Genomic DNA, 27,966 nt, shown 5'->3' with positions numbered 1-27,966 from the left:
TACAGCTTACACCTCTTTGCGATCGTCACAGCCGTCGAGAGAAATACATTTCAGAGTCCAGAAAATGCGTACAAAGATTTACTCTGCCACAACAATTCGCTACCACTGAGGTCCACAGCGATGAGTGACGGGTGCTGCCGTCTTTCGTCTATCGTCATCTGTGATCTTGGCTCAGGCCCGAAAAGACACGCTATTTTGAAATTTTCCGTTCACAGCAGTACATTGGCCCATTTAAAATTGTGCTGCTCCCTGTGAGAGTCGAACTCACGACCCCTGGTTTACAAGACCAGTGCTCTGCCCCTTTTTTTTCTTTTTTTTTATTGTTTTGTTTTTCTTTTTTTGGGCCTCCCTTCTCCCCATACAGCCCAATCCATACGCTCACCTTGTTTGCCTTCTTCGGCTAGCTTCGTCGCTTTAGTCTTTCTTTACTGTATGAAATTTAGTAAACCAAAATGTTTTTTTCTGCAAACATGGTAAAATAATAATGTTGGAATGGATGTACATGTCTTCTTGTACATTGTCCTTAATACCTGGGCCAATGTATGCGTGGTCCCTTTGTAACTGAAGAAATGCCTCTTATAGAAAAAGAAAAAAAAAAAAAAAGTAAATTGTATATATATGTAAATACGTAAAGATGAGCTTGTTTCAAATCCAGTAGGGGCGAGCATGCTTCCGCCTGATGGGACACTTGGAAGTGAAGCTTTTTTAGGGTTCTGTTGAGGCCTTCTCGGCTACCGTAGCGGCCCCGGGGCCCGCGAAGTCCCCACCGTACTTCGCCCTCAACAGCTATCCCCTACTTCAGCACTCTTCCAAGTGCGGCACTGAACTGTACTCAGTTAGCCCACTCCATGTCTCTCGAAGAGAATGTTCAACATATTGCCGAATTTCTTTTTGTGATCCTTGGTACGACACAGTCTGTAATATTGTCCCCGTATAAATTCTGTATATTCCAGAACATTGTCATGTCCTTGTTTAGTTACAACGTAGTAAATAAAATTTCCCAAGAGCCATAATACGACATTATGTTTTTGTGGAGGAAAGAGAATCTCATCCGGGAAAAATATAGCATCCAAAGTAATTTCTCGACCATCAGTCCGCTTAATGAAACAAATCTGCTTTCGAAGGTCGTTCCATATGTCTCTGTATCCTTTACAAAGGAACCGATGGGATAAGGTGTCAAGTTCAGAACACTGTAGACATTTATCTGTGTCACAAAGTCCGATGGAATACAATTTCTCATTGGTACTAACGATATCATTTACTACCCTATACCATGCCACTTGGACGTCTGTAGGAAGGAATTTATTATGGAGATTGCTCCAAATGTGTTTCCAGTTGCGAAGTGGAAACTTTGTCTCCTGCTTATGGTGAGTAGATTTTGATCTTAAACGATCGACCATGTAGCGGCAGTTCCGCTTATGTATGTCATGTAAAACAGATTCCATGTAGCTGATCTCCAAATAGTAAAATCTAATATGTTGCAATTTATAATTGATCGTGCTGATATTGATAGGTGGCTTCAGACTGGCAGGTCTAAAAAATTTGAACAATTGTGATGTTACGCTGGTCGGGTGGTCCTCAGTGAGGTGCAGGGACCGCTTTATAAACAAGGCAGTAGTTTTCGTCCGTATATCCGTTAGATCAAGTCCTCCTTCGTCCGGTTTTAAGGTAATCATTGCAGCAGCGACTCTAAAAATTTCTCCTTGCCAAATGTAGCGACAGACTGTCGACATAATAGCTTTTGCTATTCCTTCAGGGATGGGTAAAATTTGCCCCACATACATGGCCTTAGAGAGAACGGAAAGATTTACAAGTTTAGTTTTTTGCTTTATATTGAGCTCTCTCATATGATGTAACAGGAGAGCACCTCGAATCCTGTCCAACATTTTTTTCCAGTTGGATGCAATTGTTCGAAGGGGACAACTATAAAAGGTGACACCCAGGGCTGTATGATGGTCGACACATTTCGCCCAAGCAATCGGAGCTTCCGTGAGACCGTTAAGAGGTAAAAACGCACTCTTCGCCTCATTTACTACTGCACCCGTTGCGTTGCAGTAAAGCCGCAAAATTTCTGTTAAACGCAGAATGTCTTCATTGCTTCTTATTATCACACCAACGTCGTCAGCGTATGCATTGGTAACTTTCTTCGTACCTGATACGACGATGCCATCTAAAGCAGCAGTTAAACGTTTCAAAAGAGGTTCCAGTGCAACAACATACAGCATCATTGATAATGGACTCCCTTGTGGGACTCCGTTTCTGATCAAAATATCCTTAGTATAGTGTCCATTCAGGCAGATCTTGGTGTTGATACCTGTTAAAATGTTAGCTAAAATTTTCACATTCGGAGCAGTTAATCCCATACACTTCAAGGTTTGAAAAAGGTATCCGTGGTTGACCCTATCAAAAGCCTTGGCGAAGTCTATAAAAGCAAGACCGCCTGGTTCAGTTGTGTTGGAAAAGATGGCGACTATGTCTCTATATTCACTGACAGTCTTGAACATGCTGCGTCCAGGAAGACAGGTCTGATAACACGCTATGGCCTTGTCGAAGACTGGCCGTAATCTCTCTTTGAAAACCCGCGCTATTATTTTGTAATCAGAATTCAGTAAGGTTATAGATCTCATTTTACCGATATCCTTGATTTCTGTGGTCCTACCTTTCGGAAGAAGCACAGTGATACACTTTTTAAATTGCGGCGGGACGGCCTCTCCATGCAAGACTTCATTTACAATTGCAGTGAAAGTGTGACCAATTACATGCCAGTAAGTTCTATAAAACTCTAAAGGCAATCCGTCAGGGCCAGGTGATTTCTTAGAAGGTGACGACTTCAATAAGTCAAAAACATCGTCTGCGGTTATTTCTGTTCTAAAAACGAGGTTATCCTCTTCCGTTAATGTGTTCGCAATGCTAGATGTGGATAAGAAGTCTGTCACTACCGGTTCGTCAATCGGCCGTTCACCATAAAGGGTATCATAAAATCTAAAAACCTCATTCATAATGTCTTTTTGATCTGTCAGGACGCTCGTGTCCTCAGCTCGGAGGTACTCAATAAAATTCCTTCGCCTTTGTTGTTCATGGCGGATTAGATGATATATTGAGGTAGTTTCCTCTTCGACAACAGTCGGTGTGTGGGATTTGATTTTTAAACCCTCTAACTGTGACCTCCTGAGAGCGAGGAGCTTTGCTTTGGTTCTGTTAATTTGTAGGAAAATGTCTTGAGTCATCGGCTGCTCGTAGAGGTCGCGTAAGCAAGCATAGTGGAATTCAATTGTATTTCGGACCCATCGCGCTCGATCTTTACTGTACTCTATCAGAGTAGCTCGTAATTTTTTCTTGGCAACAGAGGTCCACCACTCTATATTAGTTCTATATTTATAACGCTGCCTCAGACAGGCCTGCCAAGTCACCGCTATGAGATCCGCGAGAGAGTTCTCTACCAACATGGTGATGTTTAATTTCCACAGAGGCCTACCCCAGTACGTCTTCTGCTTCATGAAGTGCACACTGCATCGTACGCCTAGGTGGTCGGAGAAAGTAGTGGGTACGACTTCAATTGCAGCGACTTTCTCTTCTAAGTTCGAGGAAACATAGATCCTATCAATTCGGCTTTGCGACCGACTACTGACATAGGTAAAGCGGACCGCAGTGGGATATTTTATTTCCCACGCGTCTTTCCATTTCATGTGGTGGACTAGACAATCGAGTTCGCCGGATTTATTAAAATTTGGACGTTGGTCCTTTTCCTTTAAAACGCAGTTCCAATCGCCGCCGATGAGAACCTCCCTTGGGTTGTCTTTAAGTAAAGTTAAAATGTCACTTTTAAAAAATCTAGCCCTCTCAGATCTAGCATTATTTCCCGATGGAGCATAGACATTGATAAAAGTTGTATTAAAAATTTTACATCTAATGCCCCTCCCTGAATCTAACAAACATACATCTTTCAGTTCAATCCCTTCCCTGACAAGGATTGCCGTCCCACAATGACACTCAGGAGCTACATTTAAAACATGTTTATACCCAGCTACATACAGATCCAAAACTTGAACTTCTTGTAAGAATGCAATATCAGTGTCGGACTGATATAAAAAGTCTCTAAGAGCAGCCACTTTAAGTTCATTCTGTATTTTATTGATGTTTAATGTAGTCACGTGATACGTTTGTTGCATACTGATATATGATTTATTCGAGCTGAAGTTGTACTAAGGATTAATAAATACTCCCGCCCTGTCCGTATCCCTCCTGCTTACGGCACAATACATACGGTAAGCCCACTCCGTTAATAAAAGTTGTCTTCGTCTTTTAGGGAATTTTTTTCCATATCTTCATCAGTACATTCTTCTCCTTCTTCTGCCCAGTCCAGCCTGGTCCCTAAAGTACTTCGATCGAGCGCGGGTGCGTCTACGACATCTGCAGTTGTAGTGTTGATCTCATTAGAGGATGGTTGGCGTCGGTTTTCAGACTGCATAAGACTGCCGTGTTCTGCAGGGCCCTCGTTGGCACTTGCCGGAGGGGAACCTTCCAACACCTTGTCTTTCCCCTGTATGGACCGGAGCTTGTCTCGTAAAGCAGGAGCCAAACTCTCGGCAGCTTCATGAGCCAATCTCCGCTTCTTGGAGTTTCTTTTTCTCCTTGGGGATCGCACAGGAGACGAGTCTGGAGATTTTCCCGCTGAGGTTGTGGGGGAATCCTCTGACGACTTCTGTCCCTTCTCTTTATCTAAATTGCTGTTGTCACTGTCGTGTGTAGGCCCTATGGTGGGTGCAGCCACCAGCACATCGCTAACTTTAGGTGGTTCGCCAGTATCTGATTCCTGCACACAGTGGTGGACGTTCGCATTTGCTGTTCCCACGTCTCATCCATTCGACGTTTCCCCCGTTGGCTCCTCAGTTACCTCTGTATGTAGGTCTGGTGGACCTGCAGTATCCTTTTCAGACTGATCTGAAGCCGTCTGACCCCCGTGATGGAAAGTCGAAGAATGCCGGGCAAAGTCAAGTCCTGCGGTGTGCAGTACCGCCTGCTGCACACCTGACAGACGTTCAGTCGTAACAGAGATCTCGCGTGTTCCATCAAGTGATTGCCGCCTGTCCGCTTCCCGAACAGCTTCACCGAGACACGGTACTAAGTTATTCCTGGGTACCGCGTGTGCAGAGGGAGCTGCCCCATGCCCTGCGGGGGCCGGTACTGCGGGGTCGCGAGTGTATGCAGCGGCCGCGTAGGTTAACTTGAGACTAACCGCCGGGCCTGAAACTGCAGTGTCCGTAGCCGGGAGCTGTGGAACACGCCGCTTAGTGCACTCATTCCTAATGTGCTCAGTCGAATTACATAGAGCGCAAGTTCGGGGTTGTCCGTCATATATAACGATAGCGCGATAGCCACACACAGTTATATACGAAGGTATGTGCCTCTGAAGCTCAATCTTAATTTGACGAACGCCATTCAAGACTGGAAACATATAGGACTCTGACCATTTCTCTGCAATGTTCGAAATAATCCTACCATACGGCCTAAGAACTTTATTTATCTCTTCGGCCGGAATCTCGAAGGGCAACTCAAAGACTCTAATAGTTCTGATGCCGAGTCCAGCATGAGAAACGATAACATCACTGACAGATCCATCAGAATGATTAAACTTGATGACACCACCACATTTATCTACTATAGAAGAACACAAGTCAGGACTTTGCAATTTAACAAAGGCAGCATTTGAAACAAAGGATAAATGAACGCCAACAACATCATCAACAGAAATCTGTACTTTTTCCATAAACCACTGCTTAATCTCAAACGCTTTCGGTCTCACAAAGTTTCTGTCAAATGCAAATTTGATCGTATCTTTCCGCAAAACAGTAACCGTATTCATTCTGTCTTCAAAGAAATGCTACACAAGTCGCAAGAACGAAAGAAACGATACAAAACAGACCTTGTACCAGCGCCAAAGCCGTTGTTTACACCAATGCGCCAGCGCTGCCGCCACACGTCCGTCCCGCACCGTGGCTGCGACTCGAATGATTGCGTATTTCCAGTACCGGGAATCGAACCCGGGCCTCCTGGGTGAGAGCCAGGTATCCTAGCCACTAGACCACACCGGATAACCAAAATTGTGCTGACCCCTGGTTTACAAGACCAGTGCTCTGCCCCTGAGCTAAGGAGGCTGTTACAGCTTAAACGTATTTGCGATCATCACAGCCCTGGAGAAAAATACATTTCAGGGTCCAGAAAATGCATACAAAGATTTACTCTGCCACAACAATTCGCTACCACTGAGGTCCACAGCGATGACTGACGGGTGCTGCCGTCTTTCGTCTATCGTCATCTGTGATCTTGGCTCAGGCCCGAAAAGACACGCTATTTTGAAAGTTTCGGTTCACGGCAGTACATTGGCCCATTTAAAATTGTGCTGCCCCCTGTGAGAATCGAACTCACGACCCCTGGTTTACAAGACCAGTGCTCTGCCCCTGAGCTAAGGAGGCTGTTACAGCTTAAACGTATTTGCGATCATCACAGCCCTGGAGAAAAATACATTTCAGGGTCCAGAAAATGCATACAAAGATTTACTCTGCCACAACAATTCGCTACCACTGAGGTCCACAGCGATGACTGACGGGTGCTGCCGTCTTTCGTCTATCGTCATCTGTGATCTTGGCTCAGGCCCGAAAAGACACGCTATTTTGAAAGTTTCGGTTCACAGCAGTACATTGGCCCATTTAAAATTGTGCTGCCCCCTGTGAGAATCGAACTCACGACCCCTGGTTTACAAGACCAGTGCTCTGCCCCTGAGCTAAGGAGGCTGTCACAGCTTAAACGTATTTGCGATCATCACAGCCCTGGAGAAAAATACATTTCAGGGTCCAGAAAATGCATACAAAGATTTACTCTGCCACAACAATTCGCTACCACTGAGGTCCACAGCGATGACTGACGGGTGCTGCCGTCTTTCGTCTATCGTCATCTGTGATCTTGGCTCAGGCCCGAAAAGACACGCTATTTTGAAAGTTTCGGTTCACAGCAGTACATTGGCCCATTTAAAATTGTGCTGCCCCCTGTGAGAATCGAACTCACGACCCCTGGTTTACAAGACCAGTGCTCTGCCCCTGAGCTAAGGAGGCTGTTACAGCTTAAACGTATTTGCGATCATCACAGCCCTGGAGAAAAATACATTTCAGGGTCCAGAAAATGCATACAAAGATTTACTCTGCCACAACAATTCGCTACCACTGAGGTCCACAGCGATGACTGACGGGTGCTGCCGTCTTTCGTCTATCGTCATCTGTGATCTTGGCTCAGGCCCGAAAAGACACGCTATTTTGAAAGTTTCGGTTCACGGCAGTACATTGGCCCATTTAAAATTGTGCTGCCCCCTGTGAGAATCGAACTCACGACCCCTGGTTTACAAGACCAGTGCTCTGCCCCTGAGCTAAGGAGGCTGTTACAGCTTAAACGTATTTTGCGATCATCACAGCCCTGGAGAAAAATACATTTCAGGGTCCAGAAAATGCATACAAAGATTTACTCTGCCACAACAATTCGCTACCACTGAGGTCCACAGCGATGACTGACGGGTGCTGCCGTCTTTCGTCTATCGTCATCTGTGATCTTGGCTCAGGCCCGAAAAGACACGCTATTTTGAAAGTTTCGGTTCACAGCAGTACATTGGCCCATTTAAAATTGTGCTGCCCCCTGTGAGAATCGAACTCACGACCCCTGGTTTACAAGACCAGTGCTCTGCCCCTGAGCTAAGGAGGCTGTCACAGCTTAAACGTATTTGCGATCATCACAGCCCTGGAGAAAAATACATTTCAGGGTCCAGAAAATGCATACAAAGATTTACTCTGCCACAACAATTCGCTACCACTGAGGTCCACAGCGATGACTGACGGGTGCTGCCGTCTTTCGTCTATCGTCATCTGTGATCTTGGCTCAGGCCCGAAAAGACACGCTATTTTGAAAGTTTCGGTTCACAGCAGTACATTGGCCCATTTAAAATTGTGCTGCCCCCTGTGAGAATCGAACTCACGACCCCTGGTTTACAAGACCAGTGCTCTGCCCCTGAGCTAAGGAGGCTGTTACAGCTTAAACGTATTTGCGATCATCACAGCCCTGGAGAAAAATACATTTCAGGGTCCAGAAAATGCATACAAAGATTTACTCTGCCACAACAATTCGCTACCACTGAGGTCCACAGCGATGACTGACGGGTGCTGCCGTCTTTCGTCTATCGTCATCTGTGATCTTGGCTCAGGCCCGAAAAGACACGCTATTTTGAAAGTTTCGGTTCACAGCAGTACATTGGCCCATTTAAAATTGTGCTGCCCCCTGTGAGAATCGAACTCACGACCCCTGGTTTACAAGACCAGTGCTCTGCCCCTGAGCTAAGGAGGCTGTCACAGCTTAAACGTATTTGCGATCATCACAGCCCTGGAGAAAAATACATTTCAGGGTCCAGAAAATGCATACAAAGATTTACTCTGCCACAACAATTCGCTACCACTGAGGTCCACAGCGATGACTGACGGGTGCTGCCGTCTTTCGTCTATCGTCATCTGTGATCTTGGCTCAGGCCCGAAAAGACACGCTATTTTGAAAGTTTCGGTTCACAGCAGTACATTGGCCCATTTAAAATTGTGCTGCCCCCTGTGAGAATCGAACTCACGACCCCTGGTTTACAAGACCAGTGCTCTGCCCCTGAGCTAAGGAGGCTGTTACAGCTTAAACGTATTTGCGATCATCACAGCCCTGGAGAAAAATACATTTCAGGGTCCAGAAAATGCATACAAAGATTTACTCTGCCACAACAATTCGCTACCACTGAGGTCCACAGCGATGACTGACGGGTGCTGCCGTCTTTCGTCTATCGTCATCTGTGATCTTGGCTCAGGCCCGAAAAGACACGCTATTTTGAAAGTTTCGGTTCACAGCAGTACATTGGCCCATTTAAAATTGTGCTGCCCCCTGTGAGAATCGAACTCACGACCCCTGGTTTACAAGACCAGTGCTCTGCCCCTGAGCTAAGGAGGCTGTTACAGCTTAAACGTATTTGCGATCATCACAGCCCTGGAGAAAAATACATTTGAGGGTCCAGAAAATGCATACAAAGATTTACTCTGCCACAACAATTCGCTACCACTGAGGTCCACAGCGATGACTGACGGGTGCTGCCGTCTTTCGTCTATCGTCATCTGTGATCTTGGCTCAGGCCCGAAAAGACACGCTATTTTGAAAGTTTCGGTTCACGGCAGTACATTGGCCTATTTAAAATTGTGCTGCCCCCTGTGAGAATCGAACTCACGACCCCTGGTTTACAAGACCAGTGCTCTGCCCCTGAGCTAAGGAGGCTGTTACAGCTTAAACGTATTTGCGATCATCACAGCCCTGGAGAAAAATACATTTCAGGGTCCAGAAAATGCATACAAAGATTTACTCTGCCACAACAATTCGCTACCACTGAGGTCCACAGCGATGACTGACGGGTGCTGCCGTCTTTCGTCTATCGTCATCTGTGATCTTGGCTCAGGCCCGAAAAGACACGCTATTTTGAAAGTTTCGGTTCACAGCAGTACATTGGCCCATTTAAAATTGTGCTGCCCCCTGTGGGAATCGAACTCACGACCCCTGGTTTACAAGACCAGTGCTCTGCCCCTGAGCTAAGGAGGCTGTCACAGCTTAAACGTATTTGCGATCATCACAGCCCTGGAGAAAAATACATTTCAGGGTCCAGAAAATGCATACAAAGATTTACTCTGCCACAACAATTCGCTACCACTGAGGTCCACAGCGATGACTGACGGGTGCTGCCGTCTTTCGTCTATCGTCATCTGTGATCTTGGCTCAGGCCCGAAAAGACACGCTATTTTGAAAGTTTCGGTTCACAGCAGTACATTGGCCCATTTAAAATTGTGCTGCCCCCTGTGAGAATCGAACTCACGACCCCTGGTTTACAAGACCAGTGCTCTGCCCCTGAGCTAAGGAGGCTGTTACAGCTTAAACGTATTTGCGATCATCACAGCCCTGGAGAAAAATACATTTCAGGGTCCAGAAAATGCATACAAAGATTTACTCTGCCACAACAATTCGCTACCACTGAGGTCCACAGCGATGACTGACGGGTGCTGCCGTCTTTCGTCTATCGTCATCTGTGATCTTGGCTCAGGCCCGAAAAGACACGCTATTTTGAAAGTTTCGGTTCACAGCAGTACATTGGCCCATTTAAAATTGTGCTGCCCCCTGTGAGAATCGAACTCACGACCCCTGGTTTACAAGACCAGTGCTCTGCCCCTGAGCTAAGGAGGCTGTTACAGCTTAAACGTATTTGCGATCATCACAGCCCTGGAGAAAAATACATTTGAGGGTCCAGAAAATGCATACAAAGATTTACTCTGCCACAACAATTCGCTACCACTGAGGTCCACAGCGATGACTGACGGGTGCTGCCGTCTTTCGTCTATCGTCATCTGTGATCTTGGCTCAGGCCCGAAAAGACACGCTATTTTGAAAGTTTCGGTTCACAGCAGTACATTGGCCCATTTAAAATTGTGCTGCCCCCTGTGAGAATCGAACTCACGACCCCTGGTTTACAAGACCAGTGCTCTGCCCCTTTTTTTTTTTTTTTTTTTTTTTTTACCGTTACACCATTTTTTTTTTTTTTGTTTAAAGAGAAAGTACTGTTTACTCAATACTGTTGGACATTACAGAAGATGTTCAAAATGGAGATCATCACATTTAGTACAGGCATAATATCGTAGAAAATTCTGGCGCTCTCTACAAAGTACACTAGGCATCGCGTGACTCTCATCAGATGCTGAAAATTCCTGATGAAGTGTATCTTTCTTGGGAATGGGTGTGACGTACACGAAGCTTTTGATATGCCTCCATGAAGGAAGGCAAGACGCGTCAGAAGAGGGAAACGAGGCGGTCATGCAGTTGGACCTCCCCTAACCATACAATGTATGAGATGTGTGACATGGAGTACGTCAAATACTTGTACAGAAAAGTGCCCAGGTGCTCCCCCTAGTTGTATCAACGTCTAACGTTATGCTGTATTTGCTCTAACAGTTCTGGAAGAACATATTCGATGAAACTCTTGTATCTCACTCCATTTAAACGTGGTGGTAGAAGATACAGTGCAGTTATGGGCTCGTTGATAGTGCCGACCCATAATTCACCGCAAACCGCTCTCGATGTGACGTTCAAATGGGACGTGAGGATTTCCCCACGCAAAGACGAGGCTGTTAAGACTATGAGAGCACACATCTCTAGAGAACTGCGCGCCATCTGTGAGCATTAGGCTGCCTAGAAAATTGGACTCATTCTCACAACAATGAACAATCCATTCACAAAGCCGAACTCTTTGTCGAAAGTATCCGCACCTAAATCATGAAATCGTTGGTGGTGGTATGGATGAAAGTGATTGTCTTGCAGGAAAAACCACACTACTTTGAGAAAGATCTGTGGCATGAACGATGATAAGCTGTTTTTCCACATGTGCAAGTACGAATCACACATTGATGTGGTACGTTGGACACTGTTTACACTGCCTACTATTGTTTCTGAGCCCTAGGATTTCTTCAGTCCAATCACGTATTTTATCCAATATTCGCAAAGGTGGAAGTCGACTGTGGGCAGCTTGAAGAATCCATTCCGCTATTTTTTGCCTGAAGCGATTTAGGAAAAATTCGGAAAACCTGAATTACGATGGTAAGACGGGAATTTGAACCACGCTGGTTGTGATTCTCGCTGACAAATATATCTTAATATTTTGTCTCGTCACCATTGAATGAGATTTCATTTGAGTATTACGTGCACCAGTGCTGTTTGAATAAAAGTCTTTCACGCCATTTTCATGCAGCACAACTTCCTAAAGACGAAAATCGGATTTCGGAAACTAAATTTCACTGTCGTCTTTACATGTTTGGCCTTAAACGATCTTATTAGTCCGATCAAATATCGACCGTGTAGGCGTTAGCTCTTTTGCGCCAATGGTGTCTAATCAGCTGTTTAGAATACGCCAGTGGCTTGTAGTGAGGTTATCAGCACCTTCTAACATTTTTAATAAATGGAGAGTATGAGTTCCTTATTTCTAAGGAGGGGGAAATTCTAGCGAAGAAATTTAAAAATGTTATCCACATCATTGATGCATGCTGTTAATCACTGCTAAAATATTATTGAAATCCAACATTTTGGACGCTTGGAACGGTCGCAAAATTTCTTAACGAGTTCCTGTGCACAGAATCGGCGAGAATTTGATCTTCTACGAGAGCCTTTGTCACTAGGAGATACAATGGGTACAGCAATTTACAAATAGCCAGCTATAAATGGAAATGTCGTGTGGCTAGGGCCTCCCGTCGGGTAGACCGTTCGCCTGGTGCAGGTCTTTCGATTTGACGCCACTTCGGCGACCTGCGCGTCGATGGGGATGAAATGATGATGATTAGGACAACACAACACCCAGTCCCTGAGCGGAGAAAATTTCCGACCCAGCCGGGAATCGAACCCGGGCCCTTAGGACTGACAGTCTGCCACGCTGACCACTTTTTTTTTTTTTTTTTTTTTTTTTTTTAAATGCCTGCAATTCAGTCTCAGCTCATTATGAGCAAATTAATGCGTAATTATTATTCCTCCAACAAATATATCTATTGAAAAAAAATATTAAGGAACATCCACAACACAGCCACTTCAAAAGAAGTACACTACTGAAATTAAAATCCTAAAACATGACTATATAATGTAGACTGCTTTGTGAACTAAAGATTAAAAAAACAAAGACGGAAACTTCAGTCCTGGTGTAGAGAAGAAACATACATAAAGGCGGCAAATCCAGAAACAGTATAAAAGAAAATGGCTCACACAGGTGACCTTAGCCAACACCCTCTCTTTCAAATGTCAGGCTAAGCATATTGGCAAAATCATCTCGGAGGCCTGGCAATCGCAAGCGCTGCCAGTAAGCAGTAAGCATGTACTGCCGAAACGCTAGGTGTCCATCCTCTTCATGACAACTGTTGACAAAATGTACGAAATGGCCAATCAACCACATGACGGTATGGAGCTTCGTTCGCGGAAAAAAGGAAGAATCGGGCCGGACGATGATGTCAATAGTATAAGCGGCTTCAGCAGACCTAGTGACAAAAGCAAGTTGTTTCCTGAGCCAACGCCAATTAGCAAGGTGTCCACAGCAGGTGAACCGATGTTCAAGGGTATCCAGGAGACCACACCGAGTACAGGTGTCCGTGTCAGAAAGACCAATACGGTGCAGTCGTACATTGGTGGGAACCAAATTATTTATTACCCTATACCACGTGGACGCCACGGCCATAGAGTGGATCGGCAGACTAACATTCTTCCAGACGTTCCTCCAGCACACAGATGGAGACGCCAGTTCTATTGGATTGGGACCGGCCAGCCCCTCCCAGCGGGCAATCAAGCCCTTGGTCGTTGGCACCGGTCGCCGCAAGAAGACGTCACCGAGGTAACTCACCGCAATGTAAAATTCCCGAATGTGTTTCAACTTATAATTTAGGCGTCCGACATCGACAGGTGGAGCAAGGCTCGCCGGACGCACAACAGTAAAAAGCCTGGATGTAATTGAAGTCACTTCTTGCGTAACAATTAGAGTCGTTCGGCGGACGTACAAAGCAGACGCCTTGCGAGTAATGTCAGAGAGGCCCAAGCCTCCGGAGATACGCGGTTTCGTCATTACCTCGTAACGTAACTTGAATAGATGGCCCTTCCATATAAACCTGCTAGACAATTGGCGCAACCTTTTCGCCACCATCATGGGAAGTGGGAACAGCTGAGCAACATAATAAGCTTTACATAGAACGTAGGTGTCTAAAATTCTGACTTTTTGCAAAATAGTAGCAGAGCGCTGCTCATGGACCATCAGAGCCCCCTGTATCTTCTCGGTGACAGATTTCCAATTGAGAGCCGCCATTTTTAGAGGACACCGATCAATGATAATCCCCAAGGACGTATGGCGATCGACAAAAGTGGCCCAAGGGACGGCAGCATCGCGAAATCCTCGAATATCAAGGAACTTACATTTACCCTGATTGAGACGCGCTCCAGAGACACGACAGTATGCATCAACTGCCCCTTTCAACAACGGGATATCATCACGTTGACGGAGGAGAACAACGACATCATCCGCATATGCCTTAACCGAGAGCTTCCCACCAGAGAGGGACATACCCTGAAGCTTGAGAGCAATAGTCCGAAGCAGCGGTTCCAGGGACAATACGAATAAAGACATAGAGAGCGGACTACCCTGAGGCACTCCGCGGCGGATAGCAATGGGCGGCGTCAGCTGCCCATTGACTGACACCCGAGCTGTTATTCCCCTATACAAATTGCCAAGAACACCACGTGATGAAGCGTTAAAACCTATTGTACCTAAAACACGATCTAAAAACACATGACTGACGTGATCAAAAGCCTTATAAAAATCAAGGAAGGCAAAGGCACAATGTACGTTTGTAACCGCCGCAACCGAGACAACATCCCGATATTCGGCTGCTGGTGTCAGAATAGATCTATCATGAAAACAACATTGATGTGCACCAATCACACCCCGAAGCAGAGAAGACAACCGGCTATTGAGCGCTCTAGCAGCTGTCTTGTAGTCAAAATTCAGCAATGTGAGCGGACGAAGATTGGCAGCAGATAAACGACCAGAGGACTTCGGAATTAAAACAATTTTCCCTACTTTAAAATCGGCAGGCACATCCATCCCCCTGACAATCTCATTTAAAATCTGCGTAAAAATGCCACCCAAAAGAGGCCAAAAACGGAGATAAAATTCTTTAGGCAGGCCGTCTGGACCCGGCGATTTACTGGACGGAGAGCGAGCAATAAAATCGAAAACCTCATCTACCTGGAACTCCCGGAGAAATTCGCCGTTCGCGTCAGGCGCGATCGTCGCAGTTAGATCCCCAAAGACATCTTCCGAAAGAGACTCACCAGAATCATCGGCAGAATATAGACTAGTGTAATACTGATGAAGAGCACGAACCATTTCCTCCTGTGCAATAAGCTGTCGTCCATCATCCACCGTAAGAGAAGAGATGAAGGAGCGACGACGACGAGTCTGATGCCGTAGCAGGTGGTACAAGGATGTCAGTTCACCTTCAACAAGAGAGTGAGGTTTCGACTTAACTCGCAGACCATCCATCTGTCGTCGTTTAAGGCTCAAGAGCTTGGCTTTAATACGACGAACATCATGGATCCGCAGAGGAGAGGTACCCGCCGCGTCATATAGTTCACGCAAGACAGAGTAGTAAAATTCATACGTGTTCTTAAAATCACGCGCCCTTGCAGCACAGTAAAAAATCAAAGTCTGACGAATCTTGGGCTTGGCAAACGCAGTCCACCAACCCAGCAAGGAGGGGTATCGCGGGACAGAGCGAAGACATCGCTCCCACACGCCACTTATAACATCATCCATAGCACTGTCGGCAAGGTGGGAAACATTTAACATCCACTGGGAACGATAAAGTTTTGCAGGTTGGTGACTAAGATTTACAGTTGCAGTAAAAGCACAATGGTCAGAAAAACTAGTAGGAATAACATCGACAGAAAGAATTTTATCACATAAAAAATCAGATAAATAGAATCTGTCAAGTCTACTGCATGAGGACGCGGTAAAAAACGTATATTTCACCAGGGTTGGATATTTGTGTTCCCAAACATCACGCAGATGCATCGTACGTACTAAGTCATGTAAATCACGGCAATAATTAAAATTGGGGGACTGGTCTTCAGGGCGTAAAACACAATTAAAATCGCCTCCGAGCAGGAGACTCCGAGGACTCTGGCGCAAAAGATAAATAAGCTCTTCTTTATAAAAGCGCGATCGAGCCACAGTGTGACCCGAACCAGAGGGGGCATACAAAACAACGAGGCGGAGATCAAAAAGACGACAACCAATCCCACGGCCAGAGTCAAGGAATTCAATGTCAGTAATAGGAATGCCCTCTCGAAAGAAAAGAGCAGTTCCTGTTGAATATTCCGGCGCGATATTAAAAACAGTTTGAAATCCAGGTAGAGAGAGATCAGAAAACAACACTTCCTGCAAAAACACTACGTCCGCACAGGCGTCGTAAATAAACTGCCGCAAAGAGGCAATGCGAACGTCGGACTCAATACGGTTAACATTTAAGGTAAGAAAGGTGTATGCTTGAACCATAGAGAGAAAAGCGAGAAAAGAAATCACCTACACCGACGCACCAGCGTCACAGTCCATAGCAGGGGAGACGGAGGCATCCGAGGGAGGGGGACTGCTACCCCGTTCCGCGGATCCCTTACGCTTCGGTTTTTTACGAACAGCATTAACGTTCGGCTGAACGCGTAACTTGCGTCGGCTGACGGGCAAGGAAGCTTCAGCCGCCGGTGACGTAGGAGGGTCAAGTTCTGTATCCGACACCACCCGCGCCGGTCCACATGCGAGATCCGGGGTCGCGGGGGAAACATCCGACAAAACGCAATGGTCAACACCTGCACTAGCTTCCGGCAAACATGGACTGCACGGAGGCGAAACGTGAGCAGGAAGGTCCGAGGCCGCAGAGTTAGAAGGAAGCGGAGCAGCTCCGCTGGCAGAGGTATGGGGCAGCGAAGCAGGAAGTTGTCGCGGCTCCACTTGTTGTGACATCGAAGTCGGTTGGGAAGACGGCGCCAACAGGCCCGACCGACGACCCGACTCGAGAGAAGCTGCGTCGGAGGCCGGAGGGGCGCCAGCAGCCGCCACCGGAACCGCTACCTCAGGAGGGCAGGGAGCAGCTACAGTACACAGTGGCTCGGAGGATGCCGGTCGCTCGGACTGGGGCATCTCAGGGAGATCCTCATCCGTACTATTTCCATCGTGTGGGCGACGCCTCTTATTATTCAAAAGTGGCACACCCACCTGAGGGACAGACGGAACAACATCAGATTTAGCACGCAAAGGAGGAAATTCTGTGTCAGGGGTGCGCAAAACCTGTGGCGGGGCGCTACTACCACTGGACTGTGCTACACCAAGAGCAGAACCACCTGCAACGAGGTCAGCGACAGTTAACTTGCGACGCTGTTCGAGAGAATTTTTTAAAACAAAAACTCTCCGCGGACAGTCGGTACGCACGTGACCACTTTCATTGCATAAAAAACAGGTGCCAACCTGACCACTATATGTTACATGGACACGATATCCACCGATCTGCAGGTGAGATGGAATATTCTGCTTAACGTGCATTTCGACTGAACGAATACCACTGTAACATTGCAGGCGATGTTGGCTTGACCAGCGTTCAAGGCGAATGCTCTTTACATCACCATACTTCTGTAGACCCTCCTTAAGATAGACATTATCCACCTCCGGTGGAAGGTTGTAAACACGAACACTGGTGTACGTAATGGAAGCATTGGAAAGCAGCACAGTACTTACAGAATCATCCCGATGCCGAAAGAGAACTTGATGACCGTATTTAGAAAGAATTTTATCAACCTGAAGTGGGTCCATAAACTTAACAAAGAAAACATACAGTTCGGTATCAAAATAAGCAGTGTGCACCTGATCCGAATGAACACCAAAGGTATCTACCAACCAATCATGAATCTCAAGGGAACTAGGTTGCACATTACGGGTTGACTTGTCAAAAGCAAAACTAACTGTAGCCTGACGAGGAATAGCCTGGGACGACATTTTCAAAATATGCGGTCGAAACCGCTACACGAAACACACTGAAATAAGGACAGAAAGTAACACAAGGTGCGAAACAACGACGGAGAAACACTCACAGAAGTTGCAACACAACACGTAAACAAAAACGATAGTCCACTATACGTAACGCTACGGCGGAGCGGAAGACTAGGCACGTCCACACTGCACGGCGTCTAAAGCGGAACTGCGCCCCTGAGCTAAGGAGGCTGTTACAGCTTAAACGTATTTGCGATCATCACAGCCCTGGAGAAAAATACATTTGAGGGTCCAGAAAATGCATACAAAGATTTACTCTGCCACAACAATTCGCTACCACTGAGGTCCACAGCGATGACTGACGGGTGCTGCCGTCTTTCGTCTATCGTCATCTGTGATCTTGGCTCAGGCCCGAAAAGACACGCTATTTTGAAAGTTTCGGTTCACAGCAGTACATTGGCCCATTTAAAATTGTGCTGCCCCCTGTGAGAATCGAACTCACGACCCCTGGTTTACAAGACCAGTGCTCTGCCCCCTTTTTTTTTTTTTTTTTTTTTTTTTTTTTTTTGGCAAAGTAGTAAACAGAAATTGTTATGATGCACAAAAGACTATCACTTCATAATTGAAGGAAGGTTGCTCCGCGAGAGAAGGGAAATGTGAAAGCGAAAATGGGAAAGAAAAAATGCCTTCTGCATTGGTGTGCATTGGTGAGCATCTGAATAGTATCGTAAAATTGCGGCAAGTGCTAAAGTCCCAGGAAGCAAATGGGAGTCATACATACCGGTCACTGGCAACCTCTGCGATCCGAAAGATTGTATTTGAAGCATTTAACCGTTAATTATGATGTTCAGCATATTTCCAAATATCCTCCTGTAGTCACAGTGTTGTCTCATTTTAAAGTGTTCAATTTCCATGTAAGAATAATAGTCGAGGAAAGTAGCATGCCTATTCTGCATAATAAATGATGCTGTGTGGCCCATGATCCACGTTGCAGCGTTGTTTTTTGCTCGTGGATATCTCAGTTTTTGTGGCTGAATGATCTCTAAAAGATCTACACCACAGGGCGTCGTACGGTCTATCACCGACAATCGTTGACGAAGAAATGTAGTAATTTCTTCTGCATGTCCGCACGTGAACCTATGAAGAAGCGTATCGACCCTTCCGCATGCGTCACAGTTGGGCGTTGGATGAAGGCCAATTTTATGTAGCTTTTCATTCGTTGCTACTTTATCGTTGACTGTTAGATACCAGTCGGCTATGACGCGTGACGGTAACACGTCGCTGTGCACATTTCGCCATACTATACTCCAATGTGTATGTGGATGTTTTTCTTCGAGACGATTCCTGTGGTTTGTTGTCGTGAGAAGGCCATAAAGCTTCCTGTTCGTCAGGTTTCCGTTATCGACGATGTTGTGTCGAATGTAGCTCATTTCCATGTAGTACAGTCGCACATGTCGGTAAGCAAGTGGAATGCCGGCGATATTAACGGGTGGGTCAAGGCTATGAGGCTTCCACCGCTGAATGAGGTTTGTGATGATACTGGTCCTCCGGGTACGGAACTCCTTCCTGATGCGATTTAGGAGCAGGGTGACACATTTTTTGTGTACTTTAATGAGGTTAAGGCCCCCTTTGAACGAAGGTAAGGTTAAGGTATCGAATTGAACTTTGAAAATGTGCCCCCTAAAAAGAAACCAACATAACGCTTGTTGCATACTCTTGGCTAGATGGTCGGAGATGGGAAGAATTTGCGCCAAATAATTCATCTTGCTCGTAATGGCGATCTCGATGGTCTTAACTTTCTGTAGTATGTTCAAGTCACGGTCGGAGTGAAGTATCAAAGCAGCACGTAATTTATTAAGCATGTGTGACCAGTTCTTCGTCAGGAATTTGTCTGGTTTGGCCTCAAAAGTAACACCGAGGGTTGTGTGAGAATCCTTGACCTTGCACCAGGTAACATGGGATATGTCTCCGATACCGCCACCGATCTGCAAAGCTGTGGTTTTAGTTCTATTGAGTATTGCTCCTGAAAGAAACGTGAATTTTTGTAAAAGAGTTTCCGCTGACAGAAGTTGTTGCGATGATGACACAGTTACGCATACATCGTCAGCATACGCAATGCATGGGATAGTGACAGACTGGACGCTAAGTCCGATCCCGCTATGCGCCAAGTTGTTCAGTAGCGGCTCCACTGCAATGGCGTACAAAATCATCGACAGAGGACATCCTTGGCGGACGGATTGCTCAATGGAAACTTCTTTTGTAAAATGGCCATTAATGAGAATCCGTGAAGAGGCGTTTGTAGTAAGTTTGCGAATTAATTCTATGAGATGAAGTCCAAAACCTAGTTTCTTCATGCTTTTAAAGAGGAAGTCATGACGTACACGGTCATAAGCCTTCTCAAAATCTAGAAAGATCAGAGCGCCCTGTCCTTTGGTTTCAGCATACGAACAGACGATGTCCCTCAAATCGCAGGCTGCTGAGATTGCACTTCGGCCTTGCACTGCACTGTACTGGTAACTGCCCAAAACCTTGTACATAACGGTTTGCATCCTTAGCTTAATCGATCTGGTGATGATTTTGAAGTCGGCATTCAGGAGTGTGATGGGTCGCATGTTTTCGACCTTCCTGCTGTTCCCTTTTTTCGGTAAGGGCAGGATGATACCTTCCGTAAATGCCTTGGGTATAACTTCCAGGTGCCAGAGTTCATTCGCGATCTCGAGGAGCGTCGGACCGAGGAGGTTCCAGTAACGCTGGTAAAACTCAGCGCTGAGACCGTCGGGTCCTGGTGACTTCCCTTTCTTTGCACTGTGGACCGCCAGTCGGATTTCGTCCTCTGTGAAAAGAGATTCCAGATTTGCAGTATCCTGTTGCGACAAGCGACAGCTCAAGGTCCTAAGAAAATCGTCGCACGAGTGTTCATCAACGGCTTGCTTCTTGTAAAGTTGACTATAATAGTCGTAGACGTGCGAGATAATGTCACGTTGCTTCGTGATGGCATTCTCAGCGTCATCAACAACGGCTTCAATCAACATGGCTTTACACCGTTTCGTCGTTCTCAGGATGTGGTACAGAGAGGCCCGTTCTTCGGCGGCAACGTCCTTGGGGTGGGCTCGCACGATGATGCCTTGCATTCGTTGGCGTTGTATCGCCGTGATTTTCGCTTTATATCGTTTGATCTTTATGTCGATATCGCCAGAAGGATTGTTAGCGCGACTGTACAGTTCTCTCAAACAGCGATAATAAAACTCAATAGTCTGTTTCTGCCAAAAGCTTTTTTGTCGGGCGTAACTCATGAGGGTGAGGCGTAATTTAGGCTTAGCACACTGAGTCCACCACTGGAGAGCGCTATCGTAACGACGTCGTTGCCGCTGGAGCTGTTGCCACGTCATGTTCACCTCCTCTTCAAGTTGGGCATCCTGCAGAAGGCTGACATTCAATTTCCAGTAGCCTTTCCCGCGGTATATTTGCTGGCGGCGTAGGTTAAGGTAACACTGATACGCACAATGGTCGGAGATGTTGACAGGAGCTATGTCACAGTTCACAGCGTGTCGCTGGAGGGCCTCGGACACATAGATCCTATCCAACCGACTGGCAGAATGACTAGTTACGAAGGTGTACGCTACCCGTTCACCGTGCAGTTGTTGCCATGTATCGTGAAGACGCATGCCATGAATTAAATGTTCAAGTTCGATACATCTGTTCGTGTGAGGAGTTTGGTCTCTGTCGTTAAGCACACAATTGAAGTCACCACCGAGGATGAGATGTGCACGATAAGCGCTAAGAAGAATGGGAACCTCGTTTTTATAAAATGTTGAGCGATCTCTCTTATGAGTGCTACCTGAGGGAGCGTACACGTTAACAATCTGCACACCATTCACTCGAAGAGAAATGCCACGACCACTAGGCAGCCGCTGCACATCCGTAAATGGTATACCGTCGCGCAGAAGTATGGCAGTGCCTACAGCATCCTGGAGATTGATGTTATCAATGAGAACGTAACCGGGCACTTCTAAGACTGTGATTACCTCCTGTAGGAGGGCAATGTCAACGCTGGTACTATACAAGAAATCAGTTAGCGAACGGAGTTTCACCGCACTGTGAATTCTATTGACGTTAAGTGTGGTAACGTTGTAGGTTTGGCTATCGCACATGATGGTTCAGAGGACAATGAGCTCTGTGTTGGATCGTCCTTCTCGACGTCTTTGAATCAAACTCGTTGGGAACGTCTGGAGTACTCAGAGAGTGGAAATGTCGCAGCGCGATGGTCATGCGCGAGAGCAGCTACTGCTGCATCTCCTCGTCCTGCTGCCACCACGGCTCATTGCTGTCGGGGTGCTTCGCGGTGCGCGCGCCGCCCTGCCCGCCACCGCCGGCCGAGTCTGTCAACGTGGTCGCATCCGCCTGGCCACCACGCGGGGCTGCGACTGACGTCAGCGAGTTCCTGCGGGAGCGCTGCTGCAGCTGCTCGCTGCTCTGTTCGCTCTTTCTCTTAGCCGTTACGGTGCTCTGTTCCCTCTCAGCGCTCAGTAGTGCCTTCAGGTGTTTGGTCTGTTCACGGATGCGTTCTTGCCTCGCGGTGTCCTCGCAGCGCACGGAGCAAGAAGATTGAGGTTCAGTCTCGCTGCCACTTTCTGACATGTGTACGGGTCTCAAATCATCCGACTTTTCCTCTTTGCTACTATTCCCTTTGCTTCTCCTTCGGCGGCCTTTCTTCGTGTCTGCTGCAGTCGCTACCGATAGGGGCGGTTCAGGCAAACTGATCTGCACCCGCTCCTGTATCTCACACGGCTTAGTTTCAGAGGTGGCTGGCGCATCGTTCTTATCCAGCGGTAACTGCCCCGGTGAGGATGACGGTGCCGGATCGACGTCCGTCCTACCGCAAATGTCTTGGGCACTGCATTCCACCTGAACTGGCATCTCCGCCTCGCTAACACGTTCCGGCTGCCGAGGTGGTGGTACCGTCCCCGCGACTACCTCACTCAATAGCGGAACAAGCTTTTCACTACCGTCTGCAGGACGTTCCCGTGGAAGTTGAAATGGACGTCGACGTGTACAGTTCATCCGCAGATGTTCTGTTGAATGGCAGATCGAACAGGTAGGGGGTTGTCCAATGTAAGTTACCTGTGCACGACAGCCGCCAATGGTAACATACGAAGGTATATGCTTTTTTAAGTCCACACGTACACTTCGCACCCCGCTGTTAACTTGGTAGCGATATGCACTCGACCATTTTTCATTGGTAACCGACAAAACAACGCCGTACAGTGACAGAGAACGTGCTATCAGGTCATTAGGGCACTCAGGTGGCACATTAAATACCCTGACGGTTCTCACTCCGTATCCCGAAGGCACGATTTGGACATTGCTAATACTGCCATCATTATGACGAAATGGTCTCACACCAGCATGCTCCTCAACGAATTTCTCATAAGTGTCACTCGAAATAAATTTGATAAATAACAAGTACTGCACAAAGTCCAACTGGAACGTGTCGACTATATCTTCCGGCAATTTCAGATCCTCAAAAATCCACTCATGGATTTCGAAAGCCGTCGGTCGCAAGGCAGCACGATCGAAAACACACTGAACGCTGTTCGCTCTGTTAATTGTCGACATCTTACTTACAACAGTGGTACAGAAACAAACGTTAACAGCGCTCGCACACGCTGCTCAGCTCTCCACCGCAGCACTGCTCGCGACGTAAACACCGGCCCGCGCTACCGCCCGTCACCGCGCGATGTGCACTGGCCGAGTGCCGGAGCACGACTGAACCCTGAGCTAAGGAGGCTGTTACAGCTTAAACGTATTTGCGATCATCACAGCCCTGGAGAAAAATACATTTCAGGGTCCAGAAAATGCATACAAAGATTTACTCTGCCACAACAATTCGCTACCACTGAGGTCCACAGCGATGACTGACGGGTGCTGCCGTCTTTCGTCTATCGTCATCTGTGATCTTGGCTCAGGCCCGAAAAGACACGCTATTTTGAAAGTTTCGGTTCACAGCAGTACATTGGCCCATTTAAAATTGTGCTGCCCCCTGTGAGAATCGAACTCACGACCCCTGGTTTACAAGACCAGTGCTCTGCCCCTGAGCTAAGGAGGCTGTTACAGCTTAAACGTATTTGCGATCATCACAGCCCTGGAGAAAAATACATTTCAGGGTCCAGAAAATGCATACAAAGATTTACTCTGCCACAACAATTCGCTACCACTGAGGTCCACAGCGATGACTGACGGGTGCCGCCGTCTTTCGTCTATCGTCATCTGTGATCTTGGCTCAGGCCCGAAAAGACACGCTATTTTGAAAGTTTCGGTTCACAGCAGTACATTGGCCCATTTAAAATTGTGCTGCCCCCTGTGAGAATCGAACTCACGACCCCTGGTTTACAAGACCAGTGCTCTGCTCTGAGCTAAGGAGGCTGTTACAGCTTAAACGTATTTGCGATCATCACAGCCCTGGAGAAAAATACATTTCAGGGTCCAGAAAATGCATACAAAGATTTACTCTGCCACAACAATTCGCTACCACTGAGGTCCACAGCGATGACTGACAGGTGCTGCCGTCTTTCGTCTATCGTCATCTGTGATCTTGGCTCAGGCCCGAAAAGACACGCTATTTTGAAAGTTTCGGTTCACAGCAGTACATTGGCCCATTTAAAATTGTGCTGCCCCCTGTGAGAATCGAACTCACGACCCCTGGTTTACAAGACCAGTGCTCTGGCCCTGAGCTAAGGAGGCTGTTACAGCTTAAACGTATTTGCGATCATCACAGCCCTGGAGAAAAATACATTTCAGGGTCCAGAAAATGCATACAAAGATTTACTCTGCCACAACAATTCGCTACCACTGAGGTCCACAAGGATGACTGACGGGTGCTGCCGTCTTTCGTCTATCGTCATCTGTGATCTTGGCTCAGGCCCGAAAAGACACGCTATTTTGAAAGTTTCGGTTCACAGCAGTACATTGGCCCATTTAAAATTGTGCTGCCCCCTGTGAGAATCGAACTCACGACCCCTGGTTTACAAGACCAGTGCTCTGCCCCTGAGCTAAGGAGGCTGTTACAGCTTAAACGTATTTGCGATCATCACAGCCCTGGAGAAAAATACATTTCAGGTCCAGAAAATGCATACAAAGATTTACTCTGCCACAACAATTCGCTACCACTGAGGTCCACAGCGATGAGTGACGGGTGCTGCCGTCTTTCGTCTATCGTCATCTGTGATCCTGGCTCAGGCCCGAAAAGACACGCTATTTTGAAAGTTTCGGTTCACAGCAGTACATTGGCCCATTTAAAATTGTGCTGCCCCCTGTGAGAATCGAACTCACGACCCCTGGTTTACAAAACCAGTGCTCTGCCCCTGAGCTAAGGAGGCTGTTACAGCTTAAACGTATTTGCGATCAGCACAGCCCTGGAGAAAAATACATTTCAGGGTCCAGAAAATGCATACAAAGATTTACTCTGCCACAACAATTCGCTACCACTGAGGTCCACAGCGATGACTGACGGGTGCTGCCGTCTTTCGTCTATCGTCATCTGTGATCTTGGCTCAGGCCCGAAAAGACACGCTATTTTGAAAGTTTCGGTTCACAGCAGTACATTGGCCCATTTAAAATTGTGCTGCCCCCTGTGAGAATCGAACTCACGACCCCTGGTTTACAAGACCAGTGCTCTGCCCCTGAGCTAAGGAGGCTGTTACAGCTTAAACGTATTTGCGATCATCACAGCCTGGAGAAAAATACATTTCTGGGTCCAGAAAATGCATACAAAGATTTACTCTGCCACAACAATTCGCTACCACTGAGGTCCACAGCGATGACTGACGGGTGCTGCCGTCTTTCGTCTATCGTCATCTGTGATCTTGGCTCAGGCCCGAAAAGACACGCTATTTTGAAAGTTTCGGTTCACAGCAGTACATTGGCCCATTTAAAATTGTGCTGCCCCCTGTGAGAATCGAACTCACGACCCCTGGTTTACAAGACCAGTGCTCTGCCCCTGAGCTAAGGAGGCTGTTACAGCTTAAACGTATTTGCGATCATCACAGCCCTGGAGAAAAATACATTTCAGGGTCCAGAAAATGCATACAAAGATTTACTCTGCCACAACAATTCGCTACCACTGAGGTCCACAGCGATGACTGACGGGTGCTGCCGTCTTTCGTCTATCGTCATCTGTGATCTTGGCTCAGGCCCGAAAAGACACGCTATTTTGAAAGTTTCGGTTCACAGCAGTACATTGGCCCATTGAAAATTGTGCTGCCCCCTGTGAGAATCGAACTCACGACCCCTGGTTTACAAGGCCAGTGCTCTGCCCCTGAGCTAAGGAGGCTGTTACAGCTTAAACGTATTTGCGATCATCACAGCCCTGGAGAAAAATACATTTCAGGGTCCAGAAAATGCATACAAAGATTTACTCTGCCACAACAATTCGCTACCACTGAGGTCCACAGCGATGACTGACGGGTGCTGCCGTCTTTCGTCTATCGTCATCTGTGATCTTGGCTCAGGCCCGAAAAGACACGCTATTTTGAAAGTTTCGGTTCACAGCAGTACATTGGCCCATTTAAAATTGTGCTGCCCCCTGTGAGAATCGAACTCACGACCCCTGGTTTACAAGACCAGTGCTCTGCCCCTGAGCTAAGGAGGCTGTTACAGCTTAAACGTATTTGCGATCATCACAGCCCTGGAGAAAAATACATTTCTGGGTCCAGAAAATGCATACAAAGATTTACTCTGCCACAACAATTCGCTACCACTGAGGTCCACAGCGATGACTGACGGGTGCTGCCGTCTTTCGTCTATCGTCATCTGTGATCTTGGCTCAGGCCCGAAAAGACACGCTATTTTGAAAGTTTCGGTTCACAGCAGTACATTGGCCCATTTAAAATCGTGCTGCCCCCTGTGAGAATCGAACTCACGACCCCTGGTTTACAAGACCAGTGCTCTGCCCCTGAGCTAAGGAGGCTGTTACAGCTTAAACGTATTTGCGATCATCACAGCCCTGGAGAAAAATACATTTGAGGGTCCAGAAAATGCATACAAAGATTTACTCTGCCACAACAATTCGCTACCACTGAGGTCCACAGCGATGACTGACGGGTGCTGCCGTCTTTCGTCTATCGTCATCTGTGATCTTGGCTCAGGCCCGAAAAGACACGCTATTTTGAAAGTTTCGGTTCACAGCAGTACATTGGCCCATTTAAAATTGTGCTGCCCCCTGTGAGAATCGAACTCACGACCCCTGGTTTACAAGACCAGTGCTCTGCCCCTGAGCTAAGGAGGCTGTTACAGCTTAAACGTATTTGCGATCATCACAGCCCTGGAGAAAAATACATTTCAGGGTCCAGAAAATGCATACAAAGATTTACTCTGCCACAACAATTCGCTACCACTGAGGTCCACAGCGATGACTGACGGGTGCTGCCGTCTTTCGTCTATCGTCATCTGTGATCTTGGCTCAGGCCCGAAAAGACACGCTATTTTGAAAGTTTCGGTTCACAGCAGTACATTGGCCCATTTAAAATTGTGCTGCCCCCTGTGAGAATCGAACTCACGACCCCTGGTTTACAAGACCAGTGCTCTGCCCCTGAGCTAAGGAGGCTGTTACAGCTTAAACGTATTTGCGATCATCACAGCCCTGGAGAAAAATACATTTCAGGGTCCAGAAAATGCATACAAAGATTTACTCTGCCACAACAATTCGCTACCACTGAGGTCCACAGCGATGAGTGACGGGTGCTGCCGTCTTTCGTCTATCGTCATCTGTGATCTTGGCTCAGGCCCGAAAAGACACGCTATTTTGAAAGTTTCGGTTCACAGCAGTACACTGGCCCATTTAAAATTGTGCTGCCCCCTGTGAGAATCGAACTCACGACCCCTGGTTTACAAGACCAGTGCTCTGCCCCTGAGCTAAGGAGGCTGTTACAGCTTAAACGTATTTGCGATCGTCACAGCCCTGGAGAAAAATACATTTCAGGGTCCAGAAAATGCATACAAAGATTTACTCTGCCACAACAATTCGCTACCACTGAGGTCCACAGCGATGACTGACGGGTGCTGCCGTCTTTCGTCTATCGTCATCTGTGATCTTGGCTCAGGCCCGAAAAGACACGCTATTTTGAAAGTTTCGGTTCACAGCAGTACATTGGCCCATTTAAAATTGTGCTGCCCCCTGTGAGAATCGAACTCACGACCCCTGGTTTACAAAACCAGTGCTCTGCCCCTGAGCTAAGGAGGCTGTTACAGCTTAAACGTATTTGCGATCATCACAGCCCTGGAGAAAAATACATTTCAGGGTCCAGAAAATG

The 27,966-nt window shown here is 47.0% G+C and overlaps 28 non-coding genes across 28 annotated transcripts; all 28 read right to left on the bottom strand.

Moving 5' to 3' along the window:
• Positions 1-6,020: 6,020 nt before the first annotated feature.
• On the bottom strand, positions 6,021-6,092 carry Trnae-cuc (transfer RNA glutamic acid (anticodon CUC)). Its single transcript has one exon. It is a non-coding gene; the product is annotated as a tRNA-Glu (tRNA).
• A 309-nt stretch (positions 6,093-6,401) lies between these two features.
• Positions 6,402-6,473, bottom strand: Trnat-ugu (transfer RNA threonine (anticodon UGU)). Its single transcript has one exon. It is a non-coding gene; the product is annotated as a tRNA-Thr (tRNA).
• A 246-nt stretch (positions 6,474-6,719) lies between these two features.
• Positions 6,720-6,791, bottom strand: Trnat-ugu (transfer RNA threonine (anticodon UGU)). Its single transcript has one exon. It is a non-coding gene; the product is annotated as a tRNA-Thr (tRNA).
• Positions 6,792-7,037: 246 nt separating this feature from the next.
• Trnat-ugu (transfer RNA threonine (anticodon UGU)) lies at positions 7,038-7,109 on the bottom strand. Its single transcript has one exon. It is a non-coding gene; the product is annotated as a tRNA-Thr (tRNA).
• A 246-nt stretch (positions 7,110-7,355) lies between these two features.
• Trnat-ugu (transfer RNA threonine (anticodon UGU)) lies at positions 7,356-7,427 on the bottom strand. The gene has a single exon. It is a non-coding gene; the product is annotated as a tRNA-Thr (tRNA).
• Positions 7,428-7,674: 247 nt separating this feature from the next.
• On the bottom strand, positions 7,675-7,746 carry Trnat-ugu (transfer RNA threonine (anticodon UGU)). The gene has a single exon. It is a non-coding gene; the product is annotated as a tRNA-Thr (tRNA).
• A 246-nt stretch (positions 7,747-7,992) lies between these two features.
• Positions 7,993-8,064, bottom strand: Trnat-ugu (transfer RNA threonine (anticodon UGU)). Its single transcript has one exon. It is a non-coding gene; the product is annotated as a tRNA-Thr (tRNA).
• A 246-nt stretch (positions 8,065-8,310) lies between these two features.
• Positions 8,311-8,382, bottom strand: Trnat-ugu (transfer RNA threonine (anticodon UGU)). The gene has a single exon. It is a non-coding gene; the product is annotated as a tRNA-Thr (tRNA).
• Positions 8,383-8,628: 246 nt separating this feature from the next.
• Positions 8,629-8,700, bottom strand: Trnat-ugu (transfer RNA threonine (anticodon UGU)). Its single transcript has one exon. It is a non-coding gene; the product is annotated as a tRNA-Thr (tRNA).
• Positions 8,701-8,946: 246 nt separating this feature from the next.
• Positions 8,947-9,018, bottom strand: Trnat-ugu (transfer RNA threonine (anticodon UGU)). Its single transcript has one exon. It is a non-coding gene; the product is annotated as a tRNA-Thr (tRNA).
• Positions 9,019-9,264: 246 nt separating this feature from the next.
• On the bottom strand, positions 9,265-9,336 carry Trnat-ugu (transfer RNA threonine (anticodon UGU)). Its single transcript has one exon. It is a non-coding gene; the product is annotated as a tRNA-Thr (tRNA).
• A 246-nt stretch (positions 9,337-9,582) lies between these two features.
• Positions 9,583-9,654, bottom strand: Trnat-ugu (transfer RNA threonine (anticodon UGU)). Its single transcript has one exon. It is a non-coding gene; the product is annotated as a tRNA-Thr (tRNA).
• A 246-nt stretch (positions 9,655-9,900) lies between these two features.
• On the bottom strand, positions 9,901-9,972 carry Trnat-ugu (transfer RNA threonine (anticodon UGU)). Its single transcript has one exon. It is a non-coding gene; the product is annotated as a tRNA-Thr (tRNA).
• Positions 9,973-10,218: 246 nt separating this feature from the next.
• On the bottom strand, positions 10,219-10,290 carry Trnat-ugu (transfer RNA threonine (anticodon UGU)). The gene has a single exon. It is a non-coding gene; the product is annotated as a tRNA-Thr (tRNA).
• A 13,403-nt stretch (positions 10,291-23,693) lies between these two features.
• Positions 23,694-23,765, bottom strand: Trnat-ugu (transfer RNA threonine (anticodon UGU)). The gene has a single exon. It is a non-coding gene; the product is annotated as a tRNA-Thr (tRNA).
• A 246-nt stretch (positions 23,766-24,011) lies between these two features.
• Positions 24,012-24,082, bottom strand: Trnat-ugu (transfer RNA threonine (anticodon UGU)). Its single transcript has one exon. It is a non-coding gene; the product is annotated as a tRNA-Thr (tRNA).
• Positions 24,083-24,328: 246 nt separating this feature from the next.
• Trnat-ugu (transfer RNA threonine (anticodon UGU)) lies at positions 24,329-24,400 on the bottom strand. The gene has a single exon. It is a non-coding gene; the product is annotated as a tRNA-Thr (tRNA).
• A 246-nt stretch (positions 24,401-24,646) lies between these two features.
• Trnat-ugu (transfer RNA threonine (anticodon UGU)) lies at positions 24,647-24,718 on the bottom strand. Its single transcript has one exon. It is a non-coding gene; the product is annotated as a tRNA-Thr (tRNA).
• A 245-nt stretch (positions 24,719-24,963) lies between these two features.
• On the bottom strand, positions 24,964-25,035 carry Trnat-ugu (transfer RNA threonine (anticodon UGU)). The gene has a single exon. It is a non-coding gene; the product is annotated as a tRNA-Thr (tRNA).
• Positions 25,036-25,281: 246 nt separating this feature from the next.
• On the bottom strand, positions 25,282-25,353 carry Trnat-ugu (transfer RNA threonine (anticodon UGU)). Its single transcript has one exon. It is a non-coding gene; the product is annotated as a tRNA-Thr (tRNA).
• Positions 25,354-25,598: 245 nt separating this feature from the next.
• Trnat-ugu (transfer RNA threonine (anticodon UGU)) lies at positions 25,599-25,670 on the bottom strand. Its single transcript has one exon. It is a non-coding gene; the product is annotated as a tRNA-Thr (tRNA).
• Positions 25,671-25,916: 246 nt separating this feature from the next.
• On the bottom strand, positions 25,917-25,988 carry Trnat-ugu (transfer RNA threonine (anticodon UGU)). The gene has a single exon. It is a non-coding gene; the product is annotated as a tRNA-Thr (tRNA).
• A 246-nt stretch (positions 25,989-26,234) lies between these two features.
• On the bottom strand, positions 26,235-26,306 carry Trnat-ugu (transfer RNA threonine (anticodon UGU)). The gene has a single exon. It is a non-coding gene; the product is annotated as a tRNA-Thr (tRNA).
• A 246-nt stretch (positions 26,307-26,552) lies between these two features.
• Trnat-ugu (transfer RNA threonine (anticodon UGU)) lies at positions 26,553-26,624 on the bottom strand. The gene has a single exon. It is a non-coding gene; the product is annotated as a tRNA-Thr (tRNA).
• Positions 26,625-26,870: 246 nt separating this feature from the next.
• On the bottom strand, positions 26,871-26,942 carry Trnat-ugu (transfer RNA threonine (anticodon UGU)). Its single transcript has one exon. It is a non-coding gene; the product is annotated as a tRNA-Thr (tRNA).
• A 246-nt stretch (positions 26,943-27,188) lies between these two features.
• On the bottom strand, positions 27,189-27,260 carry Trnat-ugu (transfer RNA threonine (anticodon UGU)). Its single transcript has one exon. It is a non-coding gene; the product is annotated as a tRNA-Thr (tRNA).
• Positions 27,261-27,506: 246 nt separating this feature from the next.
• Positions 27,507-27,578, bottom strand: Trnat-ugu (transfer RNA threonine (anticodon UGU)). The gene has a single exon. It is a non-coding gene; the product is annotated as a tRNA-Thr (tRNA).
• Positions 27,579-27,824: 246 nt separating this feature from the next.
• On the bottom strand, positions 27,825-27,896 carry Trnat-ugu (transfer RNA threonine (anticodon UGU)). The gene has a single exon. It is a non-coding gene; the product is annotated as a tRNA-Thr (tRNA).
• Positions 27,897-27,966: the final 70 nt, after the last annotated feature.

Source organism: Schistocerca serialis, chromosome 1, assembly GCF_023864345.2.
Source record: "Schistocerca serialis cubense isolate TAMUIC-IGC-003099 chromosome 1, iqSchSeri2.2, whole genome shotgun sequence".
In the NCBI taxonomy this organism is placed as follows: Eukaryota; Metazoa; Arthropoda; class Insecta; order Orthoptera; family Acrididae; genus Schistocerca; species Schistocerca serialis.
This window is presented reverse-complemented; position numbering and strand designations above follow the sequence as displayed.